General features: G+C 48.4%; 3 non-coding genes and 3 pseudogenes across 3 annotated transcripts; all 6 read right to left on the bottom strand.

Moving 5' to 3' along the window:
- Positions 1 to 120: 120 nt before the first annotated feature.
- LOC137322360 (5S ribosomal RNA) lies at positions 121 to 240 on the bottom strand (annotated as a pseudogene).
- Positions 241 to 3,237: 2,997 nt separating this feature from the next.
- Positions 3,238 to 3,356, bottom strand: LOC137322364 (5S ribosomal RNA). Its single transcript, XR_010963079.1, has one exon. It is a non-coding gene; the product is annotated as a 5S ribosomal RNA (ribosomal RNA).
- A 2,994-nt stretch (positions 3,357 to 6,350) lies between these two features.
- On the bottom strand, positions 6,351 to 6,469 carry LOC137322363 (5S ribosomal RNA). The gene has a single exon (XR_010963078.1). It is a non-coding gene; the product is annotated as a 5S ribosomal RNA (ribosomal RNA).
- A 2,984-nt stretch (positions 6,470 to 9,453) lies between these two features.
- On the bottom strand, positions 9,454 to 9,573 carry LOC137322344 (5S ribosomal RNA; annotated as a pseudogene).
- Positions 9,574 to 12,587: 3,014 nt separating this feature from the next.
- Positions 12,588 to 12,707, bottom strand: LOC137322343 (5S ribosomal RNA; annotated as a pseudogene).
- Positions 12,708 to 18,833: 6,126 nt separating this feature from the next.
- Positions 18,834 to 18,953, bottom strand: LOC137322283 (5S ribosomal RNA). The gene has a single exon (XR_010963038.1). It is a non-coding gene; the product is annotated as a 5S ribosomal RNA (ribosomal RNA).
- Positions 18,954 to 24,396: the final 5,443 nt, after the last annotated feature.

Genomic DNA, 24,396 nt, shown 5'->3' with positions numbered 1-24,396 from the left:
GAGAATGTGCAGCAAAGGAATGGGCAAAGGAAAGCGAGAGAGAGTGCAGGAGCAAGCAGCAAAAAGCTTTGTGATTGAAGGGAGTGTGCAGAGCTGAGAGCAGCCTCTGCTGGCAAGAAAAGCCGACTGCACCTGGTATTCCCAGGCGGTCTCCCATCCAAGTACTAACCAGGCCTGACTCCGCTTAAGTTTCCGAGATCAGACGAGATCGGGCGTTCTCAGACTAGTATGGCCGTAGGCATCAATTGCTTGCTTTTCCCTTTACTTAAAGGGCTGCAGTCCTCTTCTTCATTCTTTACCACACTTTCTGCACTTGCCTGGCGCCGGGGGAAACAACATCACTCACAGGGTACACGCATTCGCACTGCCAAACACAAACACACACAAGTCCTGCTTCATCTGCAAAACAATCACATAGCAAGCTCAACGCTTCATTCAAATCCTACAACATAGCAACAGGAGGAGGCCATTCACACCCGCCTGCCTGCCTGCCTGCCTGCCTGCCTGCTCCGCCATTTCAGAACATCATGGCTCATCTCTCATCCAACTCCAGAGACCTGCCTTTCGCCCATATCCCTTCATACCTTTGCTTGACAAAAACCTATCTCTCTCACATTTCAATTTCGCAATTCAGCTCCTATCAATTGCCCTTTGCGTGAGAGACTTACAAACTTCTACCACCCTTTGTGGGTAGTAATGTTTTCTCATCTCTCTCCTCAAAGGTCTGGCTCTACTTTTTAGACTCTGCCCCCTACTCCTAGAATCCCCAACCAGCGGAAATAGTTGCTCTCTATCCACCCTATCTGTTCCCCTTAATATCTTATGAACTTCCATCAGATCACCCCTTAACCTTCGAAACTCCAGAGAATACAACCCCAATTTGTGTCATCTCTCCTCGTAACTTAACCCTTGAAGTCCGGCTAGCGTTCTAGTAAACCTACGCTGCACTCCCTCCGAGGCCGATATGTCCTTCCGAAGGTGCGGTGCCCAGAACTGCTCACAGTACTCCAGGTGCGGTCTTACCAGGGTTTTGTATAGCTGCAGCATAACTTCTGCCGCCTTGTACTCTAGTCCTCTACTCACACTTTCACCAGCTACGGATAGGGACCAAGTTAAAAACAAGGACCTCAAAGGTAGCAATCTCTGCAAGGGAAAACATTTACTGGCCTGTGGCCTCCTTCTGTGCTGTACTAAGAAGTAAACTTAGCACTGACCTTTCTCACATAAAAACTCATCAACACCTGCGCTGGACTTCTGGCTAGTGTCTTCGCGACGAAAGCCCCTGAAATCATCAATAAACACATGCCGTGATTGTTGGTCGGGAGAGGCCTTTCGGGACTTTCCGGATGCATGAACTAAAATGGGCATCAAAATGGTGATGGAGAGGCTTGTAGATTATGTGGTGTAGGCATAAGAAATGGGGCAGGCAGAGGCCCTAAGGGGTGAAATTGACCTGTCGGAGGCCCGGCAAAACCTGGGGAGAAAGGGACAGAAGTCCAAATGTTGGGTAAAGAAAATGTAGATTCAATATGAAAAGTCAGTACTTGACTGCTTACCTCACGCAATTGGAGGGTTACCAAGCCTCCAGGATTGCCCTGGAGTCTCCAGGAATTAAAGATTAATCTCCTGGACACTGCTGCCAACCAACCGTGGAGAAACATCATAGAGGCATTAAAAGAAAAATGGTTTTTCCTTTTCTTTGAACGCTTTTCTTAATTAGTTCGAAAATTATAGCAGATGGGTCAAAAAGGATGTTTGACTGGGTCGGGTGGTTGGAAGTCATGTGATAAAACCTCCAGGAATGCGTCCAACCAGAGTTGGCAACCCTACCTACCCTTCATTGCCTTCCCCTGGCCTTAACCTTCATTAGCTTCACCATTCCTTCACTCACTCACCCAATCACTCACTCACTCACTCACTCACTGCTGCAAAAACGCTGCTCCCTCCTGCCTCAAAATACAGACAACCGGGGAGCAGCCTTTTCTCCTCTCCCAGGCCCAGCTGCTTAGAAAAGGCTCAAGCCCACACCCCAATTTAAGTCACCTTGGCCCAATTCAGGCCAGAAGAAGATGTCTGCCTTTCCGCACATGGATAAAAGCAGCCGCTGGCCCCGATTTGACCGGCAGGTCGGCGAATGTTAGTCTTCATCTCAACAGGGCTGGAATACAATACAAAGTTATGCTACGGTTGTATAAAACTCTGCTTAGACCGCATCTGGAGTACTGCGTTCAGTTCTGGGCACCACACCTCAGGAAGGATACACTGGCCTTGGAGGGGCTGCAGCGCACATTTACCAAAATGATACCGGGGCTAAAAGGGTTAAGTTATCAGGACAGGTTGCATCGACTAGGCTCGTATTCCCTTGAGTTTAGAAGATTAAGATCTAATTGAGGTGTTTAAGATTATTAAAGGAGCTGATAGGCTCGATAGAGAAACTATTTCCTCTGGTGGGGGAGTCCGGAACAAGGGGGCATAATCTGAAAATTACAGCTAGGCAGTTCACGGGTGATGTCAGGAAGCACTTCTTCACACAAAGTGTAGTAGAAATCTGGAACTCTCTCCCCCAAAAAGCTGTTGAGGCTGGGGATCAATTGAAAATCTCAAAACCGAGATTGATTGATTTTTGTTCGGCACGGGTATTGAGGGTTATGGAGCACAGGCGGGTAAATGGAGTTAAGGTACACATCAGTCATGAATGGCGGAACAGGCTCAAAGGGCTGAATGGCCTTCTCCCGTTCCTATGAACGTGCTGCCAGGAAATGGGCCGAGGAAAGCGAGCAACAGCGAGCGAGCGAGCGAGCGATCAGCAAAAAGACTGGCAAATGAAGGCAGCGTCGGCGTGAAGAACAGCAAACAGCGAACAAGAAAAGCCGACGGCAGTTGCTATTTCCAGGCGGTGTCCCAAGCGAGTACTGACCAGGCCTGCCTCTGACTTAGCTTGTGATATCGGATGGGATGGGGTACTTTTCAGAGGAGTGTGGTAGTAAGCGATGGCCTGCTTTGCTTCTCTTTACTTAAACGCTTGCTGCTTTGTGTATGTTTTTTGCCAGCTTATTTTCTTCATGTGTTTTTTTTTGTTGACTCTGTGTCGACTCCCTTGCCTTTGTCTGGCAGCAGGAGAATGTGCAGCAAAGGAATGGGCAAAGGAAAGCGAGAGAGAGTGCAGGAGCAAGCAGCAAAAAGCTTTGTGATTGAAGGGAGTGCGCAGAGCTGAGAGCAGCCTCTGCTGGCAAGAAAAGCCTACTGCACCTGGTATTCCCAGGCGGTCTCCCATCCAAGTACTAACCAGGCCTGACTCTGCTTAGCTTCCGAGATCAGACGAGATCGGGCGTTTTCAGACTAGTATGGCCGTAGGCATCAATTGCTTGCTTTTCCCTTTACTTAAAGGGCTGCAGTCATCTTCTTCATTCTTTACCACACTTTCTGCACTTGCCTGGCGCCGGGGGAAACAACATCACACACAGGGTACACGCATTCGCACTGCCAAACACAAACACACACAAGTCCTGCTTCATCTGCAAAACAATCACATAGCAAGCTCAACGCTTCATTCAAATCCTACAACATAGCAACAGGAGGAGGCCATTCACACCTGCCTGCCTGCCTGCCTGCCTGCTCCGCCATTTCACAACATCATGGCTCATCTCTCATCCAACTCCAGAGACCTGCCTTTCGCCCATATCCCTTCATACCTTTGCTTGACAAAAACCTATCTCTCTCACATTTCAATTTCGCAATTCAGCTCCTATCAATTGCCCTTTGCGTGAGAGACTTACAAACTTCTACCACCCTTTGTGGGTAGTAATGTTTTCTCATCTCTCTCCTCAAAGGTCTGGCTCTACTTTTTAGACTCTGCCCCTTACTCCTAGAATCCCCAACCAGCGGAAATAGTTGCTCTCTATCCACCCTATCTGTTCCCCTTAATATCTTATGAACTTCCATCAGATCACCCCTTAACCTTCGAAACTCCAGAGAATACAACCCCAATTTGTGTCATCTCTCCTCGTAACTTAACCCTTGAAGTCCGGCTAGCGTTCTAGTAAACCTACGCTGCACTCCCTCCGAGGCCGATATGTCCTTCCGAAGGTGCGGTGCCCAGAACTGCTCACAGTACTCCAGGTGCGGTCTAACCAGGGTTTTGTATAGCTGCAGCATAACTTCTGCCGCCTTGTACTCTAGTCCTCTACTCACACTTTCACCAGCTACGGATAGGGACCAAGTTAAAAACAAGGACCTCAAAGGTAGCAATCTCTGCAAGGGAAAACATTTACTGGCCTGTGGCCTCCTTCTGTGCTGTACTAAGAAGTAAACTTAGCACTGACCTTTCTCACATAAAAACTCATCAACACCTGCGCTGGACTTCTGGCTAGTGTCTTCGCGACGAAAGCCCCTGAAATCATTCAATAAACACATGCCGTGATTGTTGGTCGGGAGAGGCCTTTCGGGACTTTCCGCATGCATGAACTAAAATGGGCATCAAAATGGTGATGGAGAGGCTTGTAGATTATGTGGTGTAGGCATAAGAAATGGGGCAGGCAGAGGCCCTAAGGGGTGAAATTGACCTGTCGGAGGCCCGGCAAAACCTGGGGAGAAAGGGACAGAAGTCCAAATGTTGGGTAAAGAAAATGTAGATTCAATATGAAAAGTCAGTACTTGACTGCTTACCTCACGCAATTGGAGGGTTGCCAAGCCTCCAGGATTGCCCTGGAGTCTCCAGGAATTAAAGATTAATCTCCTGGACACTGCTGCCAACCAACCGTGGAGAAACATCATAGAGGCATTAAAAGAAAAATGGTTTTTCCTTTTCTTTGAACGCTTTTCTTAATTAGTTCGAAAATTATAGCAGATGGGTCAAAAAGGATGTTTGACTGGGTCGGGTGGTTGGAAGTCATGTGATAAAACCTCCAGGAATGCGTCCAACCAGAGTTGGCAACCCTACCTACCCTTCATTGCCTTCCCCTGGCCTTAACCTTCATTAGCTTCACCATTCCTTCACTCACTCACCCAATCACTCACTCACTCACTCACTGCTGCAAAAACGCTGGTCCCTCCTGCCTCAAAATACAGACAACCGGGGAGCAGCCTTTTCTCCTCTCCCAGGCCCAGCTGCTTAGAAAAGGCTCAAGCCCAGACCCCAATTTAAGTCACCTTGGCCCAATTCAGGCCAGAAGAAGATGTGTGCCTTTCCGCACATGGATAAAAGCAGCCGCTGGCCCCGATTTGACCGGCAGGTCGGCGAATGTTAGTCTTCATCTCAACAGGGCTGGAATACAATACAAATTTATGCTACGGTTGTATAAAGCTCTGCTTAGACCGCATCTGGAGTACTGCGTTCAGTTCTGGGCACCACACCTCAGGAAGGATACACTGGTCTTGGAGGGGCTGCAGCGCACATTTACCAAAATGATACCGGGGCTAAAAGGGTTAAGTTGTCAGGACAGGTTGCATCGACTCGGCTCGTATTCCCTTGAGTTGAGAAGATTAAGATCTAATTGAGGTGTTTAAGATTATTAAAGGAGCTGATAGGCTCGATAGAGAAACTATTTCCTCTGGTGGGGGAGTCCGGAACAAGGGGGCATAATCTGAAAATTACAGCTAGGCAGTTCACGGGTGATGTCAGGAAGCACTTCTTCACACAAAGTGTAGTAGAAATCTGGAACTCTCTCCCCCAAAAAGCTGTTGAGGCTGGGGATCAATTGAAAATCTCAAAACCGAGATTGATTGATTTTTGTTAGGCACGGGTGTTGAGGGTTATGGAGCACAGGCGGGTAAATGGAGTTAAGGTACACATCAGTCACGAATGGCAGAACAGGCTCAAAGGGCTGAATGGCCTTCTCCCGTTCCTATGAACGTGCTGCCAGGAAATGGGCCGAGGAAAGCGAGCAACAGCGAGCGAGCGAGCGAGCGAGCGAGCGAGCAGCAAAAAGACTGGCAAATGAAGGCAGCGTCGGCGTGAAGAACAGCAAACAGCTAACAAGAAAAGCCGACGGCAGTTGCTATTTCCAGGCGGTGTCCCAAGCGAGTACTGACCAGGCCTGCCTCTGACTTAGCTTGTGATATCGGATGGGATGGGGTACTTTTCAGAGGAGTGTGGTAGTAAGCGATGGCCTGCTTTGCTTCTCTTTACTTAAACGCTTGCTGCTTTGTGTATGTTTTTTGCCAGCTTATTTTCTTCATGTGTTTTTTTTTGTTGACTCTGTGTCGACTCCCTTGCCTTTGTCTGGCAGCAGGAGAATGTGCAGCAAAGGAATGGGCAAAGGAAAGCGAGAGAGAGTGCAGGAGCAAGCAGCAAAAAGCTTTGTGATTGAAGGGAGTGCGCAGAGCTGAGAGCAGCCTCTGCTGGCAAGAAAAGCCTACTGCACCTGGTATTCCCAGGCGGTCTCCCATCCAAGTACTAACCAGGCCTGACTCTGCTTAGCTTCCGAGATCAGACGAGATCGGGCGTTTTCAGACTAGTATGGCCGTAGGCATCAATTGTTTGCTTTTCCCTTTACTTAAAGGGCTGCAGTCCTCTTCTTCATTCTTTACCACACTTTCTGCACTTGCCTGGCGCCGGGGGAAACAACATCACTCACAGGGTACACGCATTCGCACTGCCAAACACAAACACACACAAGTCCTGCTTCATCTGCAAAACAATCACATAGCAAGCTCAACGCTTCATTCAAATCCTACAACATAGCAACAGGAGGAGGCCATTCACACCCGCCTGCCTGCCTGCCTGCCTACCTGCCTGCTCCGCCATTTCAGAACATCATGGCTCATCTCTCATCCAACTCCAGAGACCTGCCTTTCGCCCATATCCCTTCATACCTTTGCTTGACAAAAACCTATCTCTCTCACATTTCAATTTCGCAATTCAGCTCCTATCAATTGCCCTTTGCGTGAGAGACTTACAAACTTCTACCACCCTTTGTGTGTAGTAATGTTTTCTCATCTCTCTCCTCAAAGGTCTGGCTCTACTTTTTAGACTCTGCCCCCTACTCCTAGAATCCCCAACCAGCGGAAATAGTTGCTCTCTATCCACCCTATCTGTTCCCCTTAATATCTTATGAACTTCCATCAGATCACCCCTTAACCTTCGAAACTCCAGAGAATACAACCCCAATTTGTGTCATCTCTCCTCGTAACTTAACCCTTGAAGTCCGGCTAGCGTTCTAGTAAACCTACGCTGCACTCCCTCCGAGGCCGATATGTCCTTCCGAAGGTGCGGTGCCCAGAACTGCTCACAGTACTCCAGGTGCGGTCTAACCAGGGTTTTGTATAGCTGCAGCATAACTTCTGCCGCCTTGTACTCTAGTCCTCTACTCACACTTTCACCAGCTACGGATAGGGACCAAGTTAAAAACAAGGACCTCAAAGGTAGCAATCTCTGCAAGGGAAAACATTTACTGGCCTGTGGCCTCCTTCTGTGCTGTACTAAGAAGTAAACTTAGCACTGACCTTTCTCACATAAAAACTCATCAACACCTGCGCTGGACTTCTGGCTAGTGTCTTCGCGACGAAAGCCCCTGAAATCATTCAATAAACACATGCCGTGATTGTTGGTCGGGAGAGGCCTTTCGGGACTTTCCGCATGCATGAACTAAAATGGGCATCAAAATGGTGATGGAGAGGCTTGTAGATTATGTGGTGTAGGCATAAGAAATGGGGCAGGCAGAGGCCCTAAGGGGTGAAATTGACCTGTCGGAGGCCCGGCAAAACCTGGGGAGAAAGGGACAGAAGTCCAAATGTTGGGTAAAGAAAATGTAGATTCAATATGAAAAGTCAGTACTTGACTGCTTACCTCACGCAATTGGAGGGTTGCCAAGCCTCCAGGATTGCCCTGGAGTCTCCAGGAATTAAAGATTAATCTCCTGGACACTGCTGCCAACCAACCGTGGAGAAACATCATAGAGGCATTAAAAGAAAAATGGTTTTTCATTTTCTTTGAACGCTTTTCTTAATTAGTTCGAAAATTATAGCAGATGGGTCAAAAAGGATGTTTGACTGGGTCGGGTGGTTGGAAGTCATGTGATAAAACCTCCAGGAATGCGTCCAACCAGAGTTCGCAACCCTACCTACCCTTCATTGCCTTCCCCTGGCCTTAACCTTCATTAGCTTCACCATTCCTTCACTCACTCACCCAATCACTCACTCACTCACTCACTCACTGCTGCAAAAACGCTGCTCCCTCCTGCCTCAAAATACAGACAACCGGGGAGCAGCCTTTTCTCCTCTCCCAGGCCCAGCTGCTTAGAAAAGGCTCAAGCCCACACCCCAATTTAAGTCACCTTGGCCCAATTCAGGCCAGAAGAAGATGTGTGCCTTTCCGCACATGGATAAAAGCAGCCGCTGGCCCCGATTTGACCGGCAGGTCGGCGAATGTTAGTCTTCATCTCAACAGGGCTGGAATACAATACAAAGTTATGCTACGGTTGTATAAAGCTCTGCTTAGACCGCATCTGGAGTACTGCGTTCAGTTCTGGGCACCACACCTCAGGAAGGATACACTGGTCTTGGAGGGGCTGCAGCGCACATTTACCAAAATGATACCGGGGCTAAAAGGGTTAAGTTGTCAGGACAGGTTGCATCGACTCGGCTCGTATTCCCTTGAGTTTAGAAGATTAAGATCTAATTGAGGTGTTTAAGATTATTAAAGGAGCTGATAGGCTCGATAGAGAAACTATTTCCTCTGGTGGGGGAGTCCGGAACAAGGGGGCATAATCTGAAAATTACAGCTAGGCAGTTCACGGGTGATGTCAGGAAGCACTTCTTCACACAAAGTGCAGTAGAAATCTGGAACTCTCTCCCCCAAAAAGCTGTTGAGGCTGGGGATCAATTGAAAATCTCAAAACCGAGATTGATTGATTTTTGTTAGGCACGGGTGTTGAGGGTTATGGAGCAAAGGCGGGTAAATGGAGTTAAGGTACACATCAGTCACGAATGGCGGAACAGGCTCAAAGGGCTGAATGGCCTTCTCCCGTTCCTATGAACGTGCTGCCAGGAAATGGGCCGACGAAAGCGAGCGAGCGAGCGATCAGCAAAAAGACTGGCAAATGAAGGCAGCGTCGGCGTGAAGAACAGCAAACAGCGAACAAGAAAAGCCGACGGCAGTTGCTATTTCCAGGCGGTGTCCCAAGCGAGTACTGACCAGGCCTGCCTCTGACTTAGCTTGTGATATCGGATGGGATGGGGTACTTTTCAGAGGAGTGTGGTAGTAAGCGATGGCCTGCTTTGCTTCTCTTTACTTAAACGCTTGCTGCTTTGTGTATGTTTTTTGCCAGCTTATTTTCTTCATGTGTTTTTTTTTGTTGACTCTGTGTCGACTCCCTTGCCTTTGTCTGGCAGCAGGAGAATGTGCAGCAAAGGAATGGGCAAAGGAAAGCGAGAGAGAGTGCAGGAGCAAGCAGCAAAAAGCTTTGTGATTGAAGGGAGTGTGCAGAGCTGAGAGCAGCCTCTGCTGGCAAGAAAAGCCTACTGCACCTGGTATTCCCAGGCGGTCTCCCATCCAAGTACTAACCAGGCCTGACTCCGCTTAAGTTTCCGAGATCAGACGAGATCGGGCGTTCTCAGACTAGTATGGCCGTAGGCATCAATTGCTTCATTTTCCCTTTACTTAAAGGGCTGCAGTCCTCTTCTTCATTCTTTACCACACTTTCTGCATTTGCCTGGCGCCGGGGGAAACAACATCACTCACAGGGTACACGCATTCGCACTGCCAAACACAAACACACACAAGTCCTGCTTCATCTGCAAAACAATCACATAGCAAGCTCAACGCTTCATTCAAATCCTACAACATAGCAACAGGAGGAGGCCATTCACACCCGCCTGCCTGCCTGCCTGCCTGCCTGCCTGCCTGCCTGCTCCGCCATTTCAGAACATCATGGCTCATCTCTCATCTAACTCCAGAGACCTGCCTTTCGCCCATATCCCTTCATACCTTTGCTTGACAAAAACCTATCTCTCTCACATTTCAATTTCGCAATTCAGCTCCTATCAATTGCCCTTTGCGTGAGAGACTTACAAACTTCTACCACCCTTTGTGGGTAGTAATGTTTTCTCATCTCTCTCCTCAAAGGTCTGGCTCTACTTTTTAGACTCTGCCCCCTACTCCTAGAATCCCCAACCAGCGGAAATAGTTGCTCTCTATCCACCCTATCTGTTCCCCTTAATATCTTATGAACTTCCATCAGATCACCCCTTAACCTTCGAAACTCCACAGAATACAACCCCAATTTGTGTCATCTCTCCTCGTAACTTAACCCTTGAAGTCCGGCTAGCGTTCTAGTAAACCTACGCTGCACTCCCTCCGAGGCCGATATGTCCTTCCGAAGGTGCGGTGCCCAGAACTGCTCACAGTACTCCAGGTGCGGTCTAACCAGGGTTTTGTATAGCTGCAGCATAACTTCTGCCGCCTTGTACTCTAGTCCTCTACTCACACTTTCACCAGCTACGGATAGGGACCAAGTTAAAAACAAGGACCTCAAAGGTAGCAATCTCTGCAAGGGAAAACATTTACTGGCCTGTGGCCTCCTTCTGTGCTGTACTAAGAAGTAAACTTAGCACTGACCTTTCTCACATAAAAACTCATCAACACCTGCGCTGGACTTCTGGCTAGTGTCTTCGCAACGAAAGCCCCTGAAATCATTCAATAAACACATGCCGTGATTGTTGGTCGGGAGAGGCCTTTCGGGACTTTCCGGATGCATGAACTAAAATGGGCATCAAAATGGTGATGGAGAGGCTTGTAGATTATGTGGTGGAGGCATAAGAAATGGGGCAGGCAGAGGCCCTAAGGGGTGAAATTGACCTGTCGGAGGCCCGGCAAAACCTGGGGAGAAAGGGACAGAAGTCCAAATGTTGGGTAAAGAAAATGTAGATTCAATATGAAAAGTCAGTACTTGACTGCTTACCTCACGCAATTGGAGGGTTGCCAAGCCTCCAGGATTGCCCTGGAGTCTCCAGGAATTAAAGATTAATCTCCTGGACACTGCTGCCAACCAACCGTGGAGAAACATCATAGAGGCATTAAAAGAAAAATGGTTTTTCCTTTTCTTTGAACGCTTTTCTTAATTAGTTCGAAAATTATAGCAGATGGGTCAAAAAGGATGTTTGACTGGGTCGGGTGGTTGGAAGTCATGTGATAAAACCTCCAGGAATGCGTCCAACCAGAGTTCGCAACCCTACCTACCCTTCATTGCCTTCCCCTGGCCTTAACCTTCATTAGCTTCACCATTCCTTCACTCACTCACCCAATCACTCACTCACTCACTCACTCACTGCTGCAAAAACGCTGCTCCCTCCTGCCTCAAAATACAGACAACCGGGGAGCATCCTTTTCTCCTCTCCCAGGCCCAGCTGCTTAGAAAAGGCTCAAGCCCAGACCCCAATTTAAGTCACCTTGGCCCAATTCAGGCCAGAAGAAGATGTGTGCCTTTCCGCACATGGATAAAAGCAGCCGCTGGCCCCGATTTGACCGGCAGGTCGGCGAATGTTAGTCTTCATCTCAACAGGGCTGGAATACAATACAAAGTTATGCTACGGTTGTATAAAGCTCTGCTTAGACCGCATCTGGAGTACTGCGTTCAGTTCTGGGCACCACACCTCAGGAAGGATACACTGGTCTTGGAGGGGCTGCAGCGCACATTTACCAAAATGATACCGGGGCTAAAAGGGTTAAGTTGTCAGGACAGGTTGCATCGACTAGGCTCGTATTCCCTTGAGTTTAGAAGATTAAGATCTAATTGAGGTGTTTAAGATTATTAAAGGAGCTGATAGGCTCGATAGAGAAACTATTTCCTCTGGTGGGGGAGTCCGGAACAAGGGGGCATAATCTGAAAATTACAGCTAGGCAGTTCACGGGTGATGTCAGGAAGCACTTCTTCACACAAAGTGTAGTAGAAATCTGGAACTCTCTCCCCCAAAAAGCTGTTGAGGCTGGGGATCAATTGAAAATCTCAAAACCGAGATTGATTGATTTTTGTTAGGCACGGGTGTTGAGGGTTATGGAGCACAGGCGGGTAAATGGAGTTAAGGTACACATCAGTCACGAATGGCGGAACAGGCTCAAAGGGCTGAATGGCCTTCTCCCGTTCCTATGAACGTGCTGCCAGGAAATGGGCCGAGGAAAGCGAGCAACAGCGAGCGAGCGAGCGAGCGAGCGAGCGATCAGCAAAAAGACTGGCAAATGAAGGCAGCGTCGGCGTGAAGAACAGCAAACAGCGAACAAGAAAAGCCGACGGCAGTTGCTATTTCCAGGCGGTGTCCCAAGCGAGTACTGACCAGGCCTGCCTCTGACTTAGCTTGTGATATCGGATGGGATGGGGTACTTTTCAGAGGAGTGTGGTAGGAAGCGATGGCCTGCTTTGCTTCTCTTTACTTAAACGCTTGCTGCTTTGTGTATGTTTTTTGCCAGCTTATTTTCTTCATGTGTTTTTTTTTGTTGACTCTGTGTCGACTCCCTTGCCTTTGTCTGGCAGCAGGAGAATGTGCAGCAAAGGAATGGGCAAAGGAAAGCGAGAGAGAGTGCAGGAGCAAGCAGCAAAAAGCTTTGTGATTGAAGGGAGTGTGCAGAGCTGAGAGCAGCCTCTGCTGGCAAGAAAAGCCTACTGCACCTGGTATTCCCAGGCGGTCTCCCATCCAAGTACTAACCAGGCCTGACTCCGCTTAAGTTTCCGAGATCAGACGAGATCGGGCGTTCTCAGACTAGTATGGCCGTAGGCATCAATTGCTTCCTTTTCCCTTTACTTAAAGGGCTGCAGTCCTCTTCTTCATTCTTTACCACACTTTCTGCACTTGCCTGGCGCCGGGGGAAACAACATCACTCACAGGGTACACGCATTCGCACTGCCAAACACAAACACACACAAGTCCTGCTTCATCTGCAAAACAATCACATAGCAAGCTCAACGCTTCATTCAAATCCTACAACATAGCAACAGGAGGAGGCCATTCACACCCGCCTGCCTGCCTGCCTGCCTGCCTGCCTGCCTGCCTGCTCCGCCATTTCAGAACATCATGGCTCATCTCTCATCTAACTCCAGAGACCTGCCTTTCGCCCATATCCCTTCATACCTTTGCTTGACAAAAACCTATCTCTCTCACATTTCAATTTCGCAATTCAGCTCCTATCAATTGCCCTTTGCGTGAGAGACTTACAAACTTCTACCACCCTTTGTGGGTAGTAATGTTTTCTCATCTCTCTCCTCAAAGGTCTGGCTCTACTTTTTAGACTCTGCCCCCTACTCCTAGAATCCCCAACCAGCGGAAATAGTTGCTCTCTATCCACCCTATCTGTTCCCCTTAATATCTTATGAACTTCCATCAGATCACCCCTTAACCTTCGAAACTCCACAGAATACAACCCCAATTTGTGTCATCTCTCCTCGTAACTTAACCCTTGAAGTCCGGCTAGCGTTCTAGTAAACCTACGCTGCACTCCCTCCGAGGCCGATATGTCCTTCCGAAGGTGCGGTGCCCAGAACTGCTCACAGTACTCCAGGTGCGGTCTAACCAGGGTTTTGTATAGCTGCAGCATAACTTCTGCCGCCTTGTACTCTAGTCCTCTACTCACACTTTCACCAGCTACGGATAGGGACCAAGTTAAAAACAAGGACCTCAAAGGTAGCAATCTCTGCAAGGGAAAACATTTACTGGCCTGTGGCCTCCTTCTGTGCTGTACTAAGAAGTAAACTTAGCACTGACCTTTCTCACATAAAAACTCATCAACACCTGCGCTGGACTTCTGGCTAGTGTCTTCGCAACGAAAGCCCCTGAAATCATTCAATAAACACATGCCGTGATTGTTGGTCGGGAGAGGCCTTTCGGGACTTTCCGGATGCATGAACTAAAATGGGCATCAAAATGGTGATGGAGAGGCTTGTAGATTATGTGGTGGAGGCATAAGAAATGGGGCAGGCAGAGGCCCTAAGGGGTGAAATTGACCTGTCGGAGGCCCGGCAAAACCTGGGGAGAAAGGGACAGAAGTCCAAATGTTGGGTAAAGAAAATGTAGATTCAATATGAAAAGTCAGTACTTGACTGCTTACCTCACGCAATTGGAGGGTTGCCAAGCCTCCAGGATTGCCCTGGAGTCTCCAGGAATTAAAGATTAATCTCCTGGACACTGCTGCCAACCAACCGTGGAGAAACATCATAGAGGCATTAAAAGAAAAATGGTTTTTCCTTTTCTTTGAACGCTTTTCTTAATTAGTTCGAAAATTATAGCAGATGGGTCAAAAAGGATGTTTGACTGGGTCGGGTGGTTGGAAGTCATGTGATAAAACCTCCAGGAATGCGTCCAACCAGAGTTCGCAACCCTACCTACCCTTCATTGCCTTCCCCTGGCCTTAACCTTCATTAGCTTCACCATTCCTTCACTCACTCACCCAATCACTCACTCACTCACTCACTCACTGCTGCAAAAACGCTGCTCCCTCCTGCCTCAAAATACAGACAACCGGGGAGCATCCTTTTCTCCCCTCCCAGGCCCAGCTGCTTAGAAAAGGCTCAAGCCCAGACCCCAATTTAAGTCACCTTGGCCCAATTCAGGCCAGAAGAAGATGTGTGCCTTTCCGCACATGGATAAAAGCAGCCGCTGGCCCCGATTTGACCGGCAGGTCGGCGAATGTTAGTCTTCATCTCAACAGGGCTGGAATACAATACAAAGTTATGCTACGGTTGTATAAAGCTCTGCTTAGACCGCATCTGGAGTACTGCGTTCAGTTCTGGGCACCACACCTCAGGAAGGATACACTGGTCTTGGAGGGGCTGCAGCGCACATTTACCAAAATGATACCGGGGCTAAAAGGGTTAAGTTGTCAGGACAGGTTGCATCGACTCGGCTCGTATTCCCTTGAGTTTAGAAGATTAAGATCTAATTGAGGTGTTTAAGATTATTAAAGGAGCTGATAGGCTCGATAGAGAAACTATTTCCTCTGGTGGGGGAGTCCGGAACAAGGGGGCATAATCTGAAAATTACAGCTAGGCAGTTCACGGGTGATGTCAGGAAGCACTTCTTCACACAAAGTGTAGTAGAAATCTGGAACTCTCTCCCCCAAAAAGCTGTTGAGGCTGGGGATCAATTGAAAATCTCAAAACCGAGATTGATTGATTTTTGTTAGGCACGGGTGTTGAGGGTTATGGAGCACAGGCGGGTAAATGGAGTTAAGGTACACATCAGTCACGAATGGCGGAACAGGCTCAAAGGGCTGAATGGCCTTCTCCCGTTCCTATGAACGTGCTGCCAGGAAATGGGCCGAGGAAAGCGAGCAACAGCGAGCGAGCGAGCGAGCGAGCGATCAGCAAAAAGACTGGCAAATGAAGGCAGCGTCGGCGTGAAGAACAGCAAACAGCGAACAAGAAAAGCCGACGGCAGTTGCTATTTCCAGGCGGTGTCCCAAGCGAGTACTGACCAGGCCTGCCTCTGACTTAGCTTGTGATATCGGATGGGATGGGGTACTTTTCAGAGGAGTGTGGTAGTAAGCGATGGCCTGCTTTGCTTCTCTTTACTTAAACGCTTGCTGCTTTGTGTATGTTTTTTGCCAGCTTATTTTCTTCATGTGTTTTTTTTTGTTGACTCTGTGTCGACTCCCTTGCCTTTGTCTGGCAGCAGGAGAATGTGCAGCAAAGGAATGGGCAAAGGAAAGCGAGAGAGAGTGCAGGAGCAAGCAGCAAAAAGCTTTGTGATTGAAGGGAGTGTGCAGAGCTGAGAGCAGCCTCTGCTGGCAAGAAAAGCCTACTGCACCTGGTATTCCCAGGCGGTCTCCCATCCAAGTACTAACCAGGCCTGACTCCGCTTAAGTTTCCGAGATCAGACGTTCTCAGACTAGTATGGCCGTAGGCATCAATTGCTTCCTTTTCCCTTTACTTAAAGGGCTGCAGTCCTCTTCTTCATTCTTTACCACACTTTCTGCACTTGCCTGGCGCCGGGGGAAACAACATCACTCACAGGGTACACGCATTCGCACTGCCAAACACAAACACACACAAGTCCTGCTTCATCTGCAAAACAATCACATAGCAAGCTCAACGCTTCATTCAAATCCTACAACATAGCAACAGGAGGAGGCCATTCACACCCGCCTGCCTGCCTGCCTGCCTGCCTGCCTGCTCCGCCATTTCAGAACATCATGGCTCATCTCTCATCTAACTCCAGAGACCTGCCTTTCGCCCATATCCCTTCATACCTTTGCTTGACAAAAACCTATCTCTCTCACATTTCAATTTCGCAATTCAGCTCCTATCAATTGCCCTTTGCGTGAGAGACTTACAAACTTCTACCACCCTTTGTGGGTAGTAATGTTTTCTCATCTCTCTCCTCAAAGGTCTGGCTCTACTTTTTAGACTCTGCCCCCTACTCCTAGAATCCCCAACCAGCGGAAATAGTTGCTCTCTATCCACCCTATCTGTTCCCCTTAATATCTTATGAACTTCCATCAGATCACCCCTTAACCTTCGAAACTCCACAGAATACAACCCCAATTTGTGTCATCTCTCCTCGTAACTTAACCCTTGAAGTCCGGCTAGCGTTCTAGTAAACCTACGCTGCACTCCCTCCGAGGCCGATATGTCCTTCCGAAGGTGCGGTGCCCAGAACTGCTCACAGTACTCCAGGTGCGGTCTAACCAGGGTTTTGTATAGCTGCAGCATAACTTCTGCCGCCTTGTACTCTAGTCCTCTACTCACACTTTCACCAGCTACGGATAGGGACCAAGTTAAAAACAAGGACCTCAAAGGTAGCAATCTCTGCAAGGGAAAACATTTACTGGCCTGTGGCCTCCTTCTGTGCTGTACTAAGAAGTAAACTTAGCACTGACCTTTCTCACATAAAAACTCATCAACACCTGCGCTGGACTTCTGGCTAGTGTCTTCGCAACGAAAGCCCCTGAAATCATTCAATAAACACATGCCGTGATTGTTGGTCGGGAGAGGCCTTTCGGGACTTTCCGGATGCATGAACTAAAATGGGCATCAAAATGGTGATGGAGAGGCTTGTAGATTATGTGGTGGAGGCATAAGAAATGGGGCAGGCAGAGGCCCTAAGGGGTGAAATTGATCTGTCGGAGGCCCGGCAAAACCTGGGGAGAAAGGGACAGAAGTCCAAATGTTGGGTAAAGAAAATGTAGATTCAATATGAAAAGTCAGTACTTGACTGCTTACCTCACGCAATTGGAGGGTTGCCAAGCCTCCAGGATTGCCCTGGAGTCTCCAGGAATTAAAGATTAATCTCCTGGACACTGCTGCCAACCAACCGTGGAGAAACATCATAGAGGCATTAAAAGAAAAATGGTTTTTCCTTTTCTTTGAACGCTTTTCTTAATTAGTTCGAAAATTATAGCAGATGGGTCAAAAAGGATGTTTGACTGGGTCGGGTGGTTGGAAGTCATGTGATAAAACCTCCAGGAATGCGTCCAACCAGAGTTCGCAACCCTACCTACCCTTCATTGCCTTCCCCTGGCCTTAACCTTCATTAGCTTCACCATTCCTTCACTCACTCACCCAATCACTCACTCACTCACTCACTCACTGCTGCAAAAACGCTGCTCCCTCCTGCCTCAAAATACAGACAACCGGGGAGCATCCTTTTCTCCTCTCCCAGGCCCAGCTGCTTAGAAAAGGCTCAAGCCCAGACCCCAATTTAAGTCACCTTGGCCCAATTCAGGCCAGAAGAAGATGTGTGCCTTTCCGCACATGGATAAAAGCAGCCGCTGGCCCCGATTTGACCGGCAGGTCGGCGAATGTTAGTCTTCATCTCAACAGGGCTGGAATACAATACAAAGTTATGCTACGGTTGTATAAAGCTCTGCTTAGACCGCATCTGGAGTACTGCGTTCAGTTCTGGGCACCACACCTCAGGAAGGATACACTGGTCTTGGAGGGGCTGCAGCGCACATTTACCAAAATGATACCGGGGCTAAAAGGGTTAAGTTGTCAGGACAGGTTGCATCGACTCGGCTCGTATTCCCTTGAGTTTAGAAGATTAAGATCTAATTGAGGTGTTTAAGATTATTAAAGGAGCTGATAGGCTCGATAGAGAAACTATTTCCTCTGGTGGGGGAGTCCGGAACAAGGGGGCATAATCTGAAAATTACAGCTAGGCAGTTCACGGGTGATGTCAGGAAGCACTTCTTCACACAAAGTGTAGTAGAAATCTGGAACTCTCTCCCCCAAAAAGCTGTTGAGGCTGGGGATCAATTGAAAATCTCAAAACCGAGATTGATTGATTTTTGTTAGGCACGGGTGTTGAGGGTTATGGAGCACAGGCGGGTAAATGGAGTTAAGGTACACATCAGTCACGAATGGCGGAACAGGCTCAAAGGGCTGAATGGCCTTCTCCCGTTCCTATGAACGTGCTGCCAGGAAATGGGCCGAGGAAAGCGAGCAACAGCGAGCGAGCGAGCGAGCGAGCGAGCGATCAGCAAAAAGACTGGCAAATGAAGGCAGCGTCGGCGTGAAGAACAGCAAACAGCGAACAAGAAAAGCCGACGGCAGTTGCTATTTCCAGGCGGTGTCCCAAGCGAGTACTGACCAGGCCTGCCTCTGACTTAGCTTGTGATATCGGATGGGATGGGGTACTTTTCAGAGGAGTGTGGTAGTAAGCGATGGCCTGCTTTGCTTCTCTTTACTTAAACGCTTGCTGCTTTGTGTATGTTTTTTGCCAGCTTATTTTCTTCATGTGTTTTTTTTTGTTGACTCTGTGTCGACTCCCTTGCCTTTGTCTGGCAGCAGGAGAATGTGCAGCAAAGGAATGGGCAAAGGAAAGCGAGAGAGAGTGCAGGAGCAAGCAGCAAAAAGCTTTGTGATTGAAGGGAGTGCGCAGAGCTGAGAGCAGCCTCTGCTGGCAAGAAAAGCCTACTGCACCTGGTATTCCCAGGCGGTCTCCCATCCAAGTACTAACCAGGCCTGACTCTGCTTAAGCTTCCGAGATCAGACGAGATCGGGCGTTTTCAGACTAGTATGGCCGTAGGCATCAATTGCTTGCTTTTCCCTTTACTTAAAGGGCTGCAATCCTCTTCTTCATTCTTTACCACACTTTCTGCACTTGCCTGGCGCCGGGGGAAACAACATCACTCACAGGGTACACGCATTCGCACTGCCAAACACAAACACACACAAGTCCTGCTTCATCTGCAAAACAATCACATAGCAAGCTCAACGCTTCATTCAAATCCTACAACATAGCAACAGGAGGAGGCCATTCACACCCGCCTGCCTGCCTGCCTGCCTGCCTGCCTGCCTGCCTGCTCCGCCATTTCAGAACATCATGGCTCATCTCTCATCCAACTCCAGAGACCTGCCTTTCGCCCATATCCCTTCATACCTTTGCTTGACAAAAACCTATCTCTCTCACATTTCAATTTCGCAATTCAGCTCCTATCAATTGCCCTTTGCGTGAGAGACTTACAAACTTCTACCACCCTTTGTGGGTAGTAATGTTTTCTCATCTCTCTCCTCAAAGGTCTGGCTCTACTTTTTAGACTCTGCCCCCTACTCCTAGAATCCCCAACCAGCGGAAATAGTTGCTCTCTATCCACCCTATCTGTTCCCCTTAATATCTTATGAACTTCCATCAGATCACCCCTTAACCTTCGAAACTCCAGAGAATACAACCCCAATTTGTGTCATCTCTCCTCGTAACTTAACCCTTGAAGTCCGGCTAGCGTTCTAGTAAACCTACGCTGCACTCCCTCCGAGGCCGATATGTCCTTCCGAAGGTGCGGTGCCCAGAACTGCTCACAGTACTCCAGGTGCGGTCTTACCAGGGTTTTGTATAGCTGCAGCATAACTTCTGCCGCCTTGTACTCTAGTCCTCTACTCACACTTTCACCAGCTACGGATAGGGACCAAGTTAAAAACAAGGACCTCAAAGGTAGCAATCTCTGCAAGGGAAAACATTTACTGGCCTGTGGCCTCCTTCTGTGCTGTACTAAGAAGTAAACTTAGCACTGACCTTTCTCACATAAAAACTCATCAACACCTGCGCTGGACTTCTGGCTAGTGTCTTCGCGACGAAAGCCCCTGAAATCATTCAATAAACACATGCCGTGATTGTTGGTCGGGAGAGGCCTTTCGGGACTTTCCGCATGCATGAACTAAAATGGGCATCAAAATGGTGATGGAGAGGCTTGTAGATTATGTGGTGTAGGCATAAGAAATGGGGCAGGCAGAGGCCCTAAGGGGTGAAATTGACCTGTCGGAGGCCCGGCAAAACCTGGGGAGAAAGGGACAGAAGTCCAAATGTTGGGTAAAGAAAATGTAGATTCAATATGAAAAGTCAGTACTTGACTGCTTACCTCACGCAATTGGAGGGTTGCCAAGCCTCCAGGATTGCCCTGGAGTCTCCAGGAATTAAAGATTAATCTCCTGGACACTGCTGCCAACCAACCGTGGAGAAACATCATAGAGGCATTAAAAGAAAAATGGTTTTTCCTTTTCTTTGAACGCTTTTCTTAATTAGTTCGAAAATTATAGCAGATGGGTCAAAAAGGATGTTTGACTGGGTCGGGTGGTTGGAAGTCATGTGATAAAACCTCCAGGAATGCGTCCAACCAGAGTTGGCAACCCTACCTACCCTTCATTGCCTTCCCCTGGCCTTAACCTTCATTAGCTTCACCATTCCTTCACTCACTCACCCAATCACTCACTCACTCACTCACTCACTGCTGCAAAAACGCTGCTCCCTCCTGCCTCAAAATACAGACAACCGGGGAGCAGCCTTTTCTCCTCTCCCAGGCCCAGCTGCTTAGAAAAGGCTCAAGCCCACACCCCAATTTAAGTCACCTTGGCCCAATTCAGGCCAGAAGAAGATGTGTGCCTTTCCGCACATGGATAAAAGCAGCCGCTGGCCCCGATTTGACCGGCAGGTCGGCGAATGTTAGTCTTCATCTCAACAGGGCTGGAATACAATACAAAGTTATGCTACGGTTGTATAAAGCTCTGCTTAGACCGCATCTGGAGTACTGCGTTCAGTTCTGGGCACCACACCTCAGGAAGGATACACTGGTCTTGGAGGGGCTGCAGCGCACATTTACCAAAATGATACCGGGGCTAAAAGGGTTAAGTTGTCAGGACAGGTTGCATCGACTCGGCTCGTATTCCCTTGAGTTTAGAAGATTAAGATCTAATTGAGGTGTTTAAGATTATTAAAGGAGCTGATAGGCTCGATAGAGAAACTATTTCCTCTGGTGGGGGAGTCCGGAACAAGGGGGCATAATCTGAAAATTACAGCTAGGCAGTTCACGGGTGATGTCAGGAAGCACTTCTTCACACAAAGTGTAGTAGAAATCTGGAACTCTCTCCCCCAAAAAGCTGTTGAGGCTGGGGATCAATTGAAAATCTCAAAACCGAGATTGATTGATTTTTGTTAGGCACGGGTGTTGAGGGTTATGGAGCACAGGCGGGTAAATGGAGTTAAGGTACACATCAGTCACGAATGGCGGAACAGGCTCAAAGGGCTGAATGGCCTTCTCCCGTTCCTATGAACGTGCTGCCAGGAAATGGGCCGAGGAAAGCGAGCAACAGCGAGCGAGCGAGCGAGCGAGCGATCAGCAAAAAGACTGGCAAATGAAGGCAGCGTCGGCGTGAAGAACAGCAAACAGCGAACAAGAAAAGCCGACGGCAGTTGCTATTTCCAGGCGGTGTCCCAAGCGAGTACTGACCAGGCCTGCCTCTGACTTAGCTTGTGATATCGGATGGGATGGGGTACTTTTCAGAGGAGTGTGGTAGTAAGCGATGGCCTGCTTTGCTTCTCTTTACTTAAACGCTTGCTGCTTTGTGTATGTTTTTTGCCAGCTTATTTTCTTCATGTGTTTTTTTTTGTTGACTCTGTGTCGACTCCCTTGCCTTTGTCTGGCAGCAGGAGAATGTGCAGCAAAGGAATGGGCAAAGGAAAGCGAGAGAGAGTGCAGGAGCAAGCAGCAAAAAGCTTTGTGATTGAAGGGAGTGTGCAGAGCTGAGAGCAGCCTCTGCTGGCAAGAAAAGCCTACTGCACCTGGTATTCCCAGGCGGTCTCCCATCCAAGTACTAACCAGGCCTGACTCCGCTTAAGTTTCCGAGATCAGACGTTCTCAGACTAGTATGGCCGTAGGCATCAATTGCTTCCTTTTCCCTTTACTTAAAGGGCTGCAGTCCTCTTCTTCATTCTTTACCACACTTTCTGCACTTGCCTGGCGCCGGGGGAAACAACATCACTCACAGGGTACACGCATTCGCACTGCCAAACACAAACACACACAAGTCCTGCTTCATCTGCAAAACAATCACATAGCAAGCTCAACGCTTCATTCAAATCCTACAACATAGCAACAGGAGGAGGCCATTCACACCCGCCTGCCTGCCTGCCTGCCTGCCTGCCTGCTCCGCCATTTCAGAACATCATGGCTCATCTCTCATCTAACTCCAGAGACCTGCCTTTCGCCCATATCCCTTCATACCTTTGCTTGACAAAAACCTATCTCTCTCACATTTCAATTTCGCAATTCAGCTCCTATCAATTGCCCTTTGCGTGAGAGACTTACAAACTTCTACCACCCTTTGTGGGTAGTAATGTTTTCTCATCTCTCTCCTCAAAGGTCTGGCTCTACTTTTTAGACTCTGCCCCCTACTCCTAGAATCCCCAACCAGCGGAAATAGTTGCTCTCTATCCACCCTATCTGTTCCCCTTAATATCTTATGAACTTCCATCAGATCACCCCTTAACCTTCGAAACTCCACAGAATACAACCCCAATTTGTGTCATCTCTCCTCGTAACTTAACCCTTGAAGTCCGGCTAGCGTTCTAGTAAACCTACGCTGCACTCCCTCCGAGGCCGATATGTCCTTCCGAAGGTGCGGTGCCCAGAACTGCTCACAGTACTCCAGGTGCGGTCTAACCAGGGTTTTGTATAGCTGCAGCATAACTTCTGCCGCCTTGTACTCTAGTCCTCTACTCACACTTTCACCAGCTACGGATAGGGACCAAGTTAAAAACAAGGACCTCAAAGGTAGCAATCTCTGCAAGGGAAAACATTTACTGGCCTGTGGCCTCCTTCTGTGCTGTACTAAGAAGTAAACTTAGCACTGACCTTTCTCACATAAAAACTCATCAACACCTGCGCTGGACTTCTGGCTAGTGTCTTCGCAACGAAAGCCCCTGAAATCATTCAATAAACACATGCCGTGATTGTTGGTCGGGAGAGGCCTTTCGGGACTTTCCGGATGCATGAACTAAAATGGGCATCAAAATGGTGATGGAGAGGCTTGTAGATTATGTGGTGGAGGCATAAGAAATGGGGCAGGCAGAGGCCCTAAGGGGTGAAATTGACCTGTCGGAGGCCCGGCAAAACCTGGGGAGAAAGGGACAGAAGTCCAAATGTTGGGTAAAGAAAATGTAGATTCAATATGAAAAGTCAGTACTTGACTGCTTACCTCACGCAATTGGAGGGTTGCCAAGCCTCCAGGATTGCCCTGGAGTCTCCAGGAATTAAAGATTAATCTCCTGGACACTGCTGCCAACCAACCGTGGAGAAACATCATAGAGGCATTAAAAGAAAAATGGTTTTTCCTTTTCTTTGAACGCTTTTCTTAATTAGTTCGAAAATTATAGCAGATGGGTCAAAAAGGATGTTTGACTGGGTCGGGTGGTTGGAAGTCATGTGATAAAACCTCCAGGAATGCGTCCAACCAGAGTTCGCAACCCTACCTACCCTTCATTGCCTTCCCCTGGCCTTAACCTTCATTAGCTTCACCATTCCTTCACTCACTCACCCAATCACTCACTCACTCACTCACTCACTGCTGCAAAAACGCTGCTCCCTCCTGCCTCAAAATACAGACAACCGGGGAGCATCCTTTTCTCCTCTCCCAGGCCCAGCTGCTTAGAAAAGGCTCAAGCCCAGACCCCAATTTAAGTCACCTTGGCCCAATTCAGGCCAGAAGAAGATGTGTGCCTTTCCGCACATGGATAAAAGCAGCCGCTGGCCCCGATTTGACCGGCAGGTCGGCGAATGTTAGTCTTCATCTCAACAGGGCTGGAATACAATACAAAGTTATGCTACGGTTGTATAAAGCTCTGCTTAGACCGCATCTGGAGTACTGCGTTCAGTTCTGGGCACCACACCTCAGGAAGGATACACTGGTCTTGGAGGGGCTGCAGCGCACATTTACCAAAATGATACCGGGGCTAAAAGGGTTAAGTTGTCAGGACAGGTTGCATCGACTCGGCTCGTATTCCCTTGAGTTTAGAAGATTAAGATCTAATTGAGGTGTTTAAGATTATTAAAGGAGCTGATAGGCTCGATAGAGAAACTATTTCCTCTGGTGGGGGAGTCCGGAACAAGGGGGCATAATCTGAAAATTACAGCTAGGCAGTTCACGGGTGATGTCAGGAAGCACTTCTTCACACAAAGTGTAGTAGAAATCTGGAACTCTCTCC

Source organism: Heptranchias perlo, chromosome 5, assembly GCF_035084215.1.
Source record: "Heptranchias perlo isolate sHepPer1 chromosome 5, sHepPer1.hap1, whole genome shotgun sequence".
Lineage (NCBI taxonomy): Eukaryota > Metazoa > Chordata > Chondrichthyes > Hexanchiformes > Hexanchidae > Heptranchias > Heptranchias perlo.
Note: the sequence above shows the minus strand (reverse complement) of the source record. Positions and strands in the feature narration are given on the sequence as shown.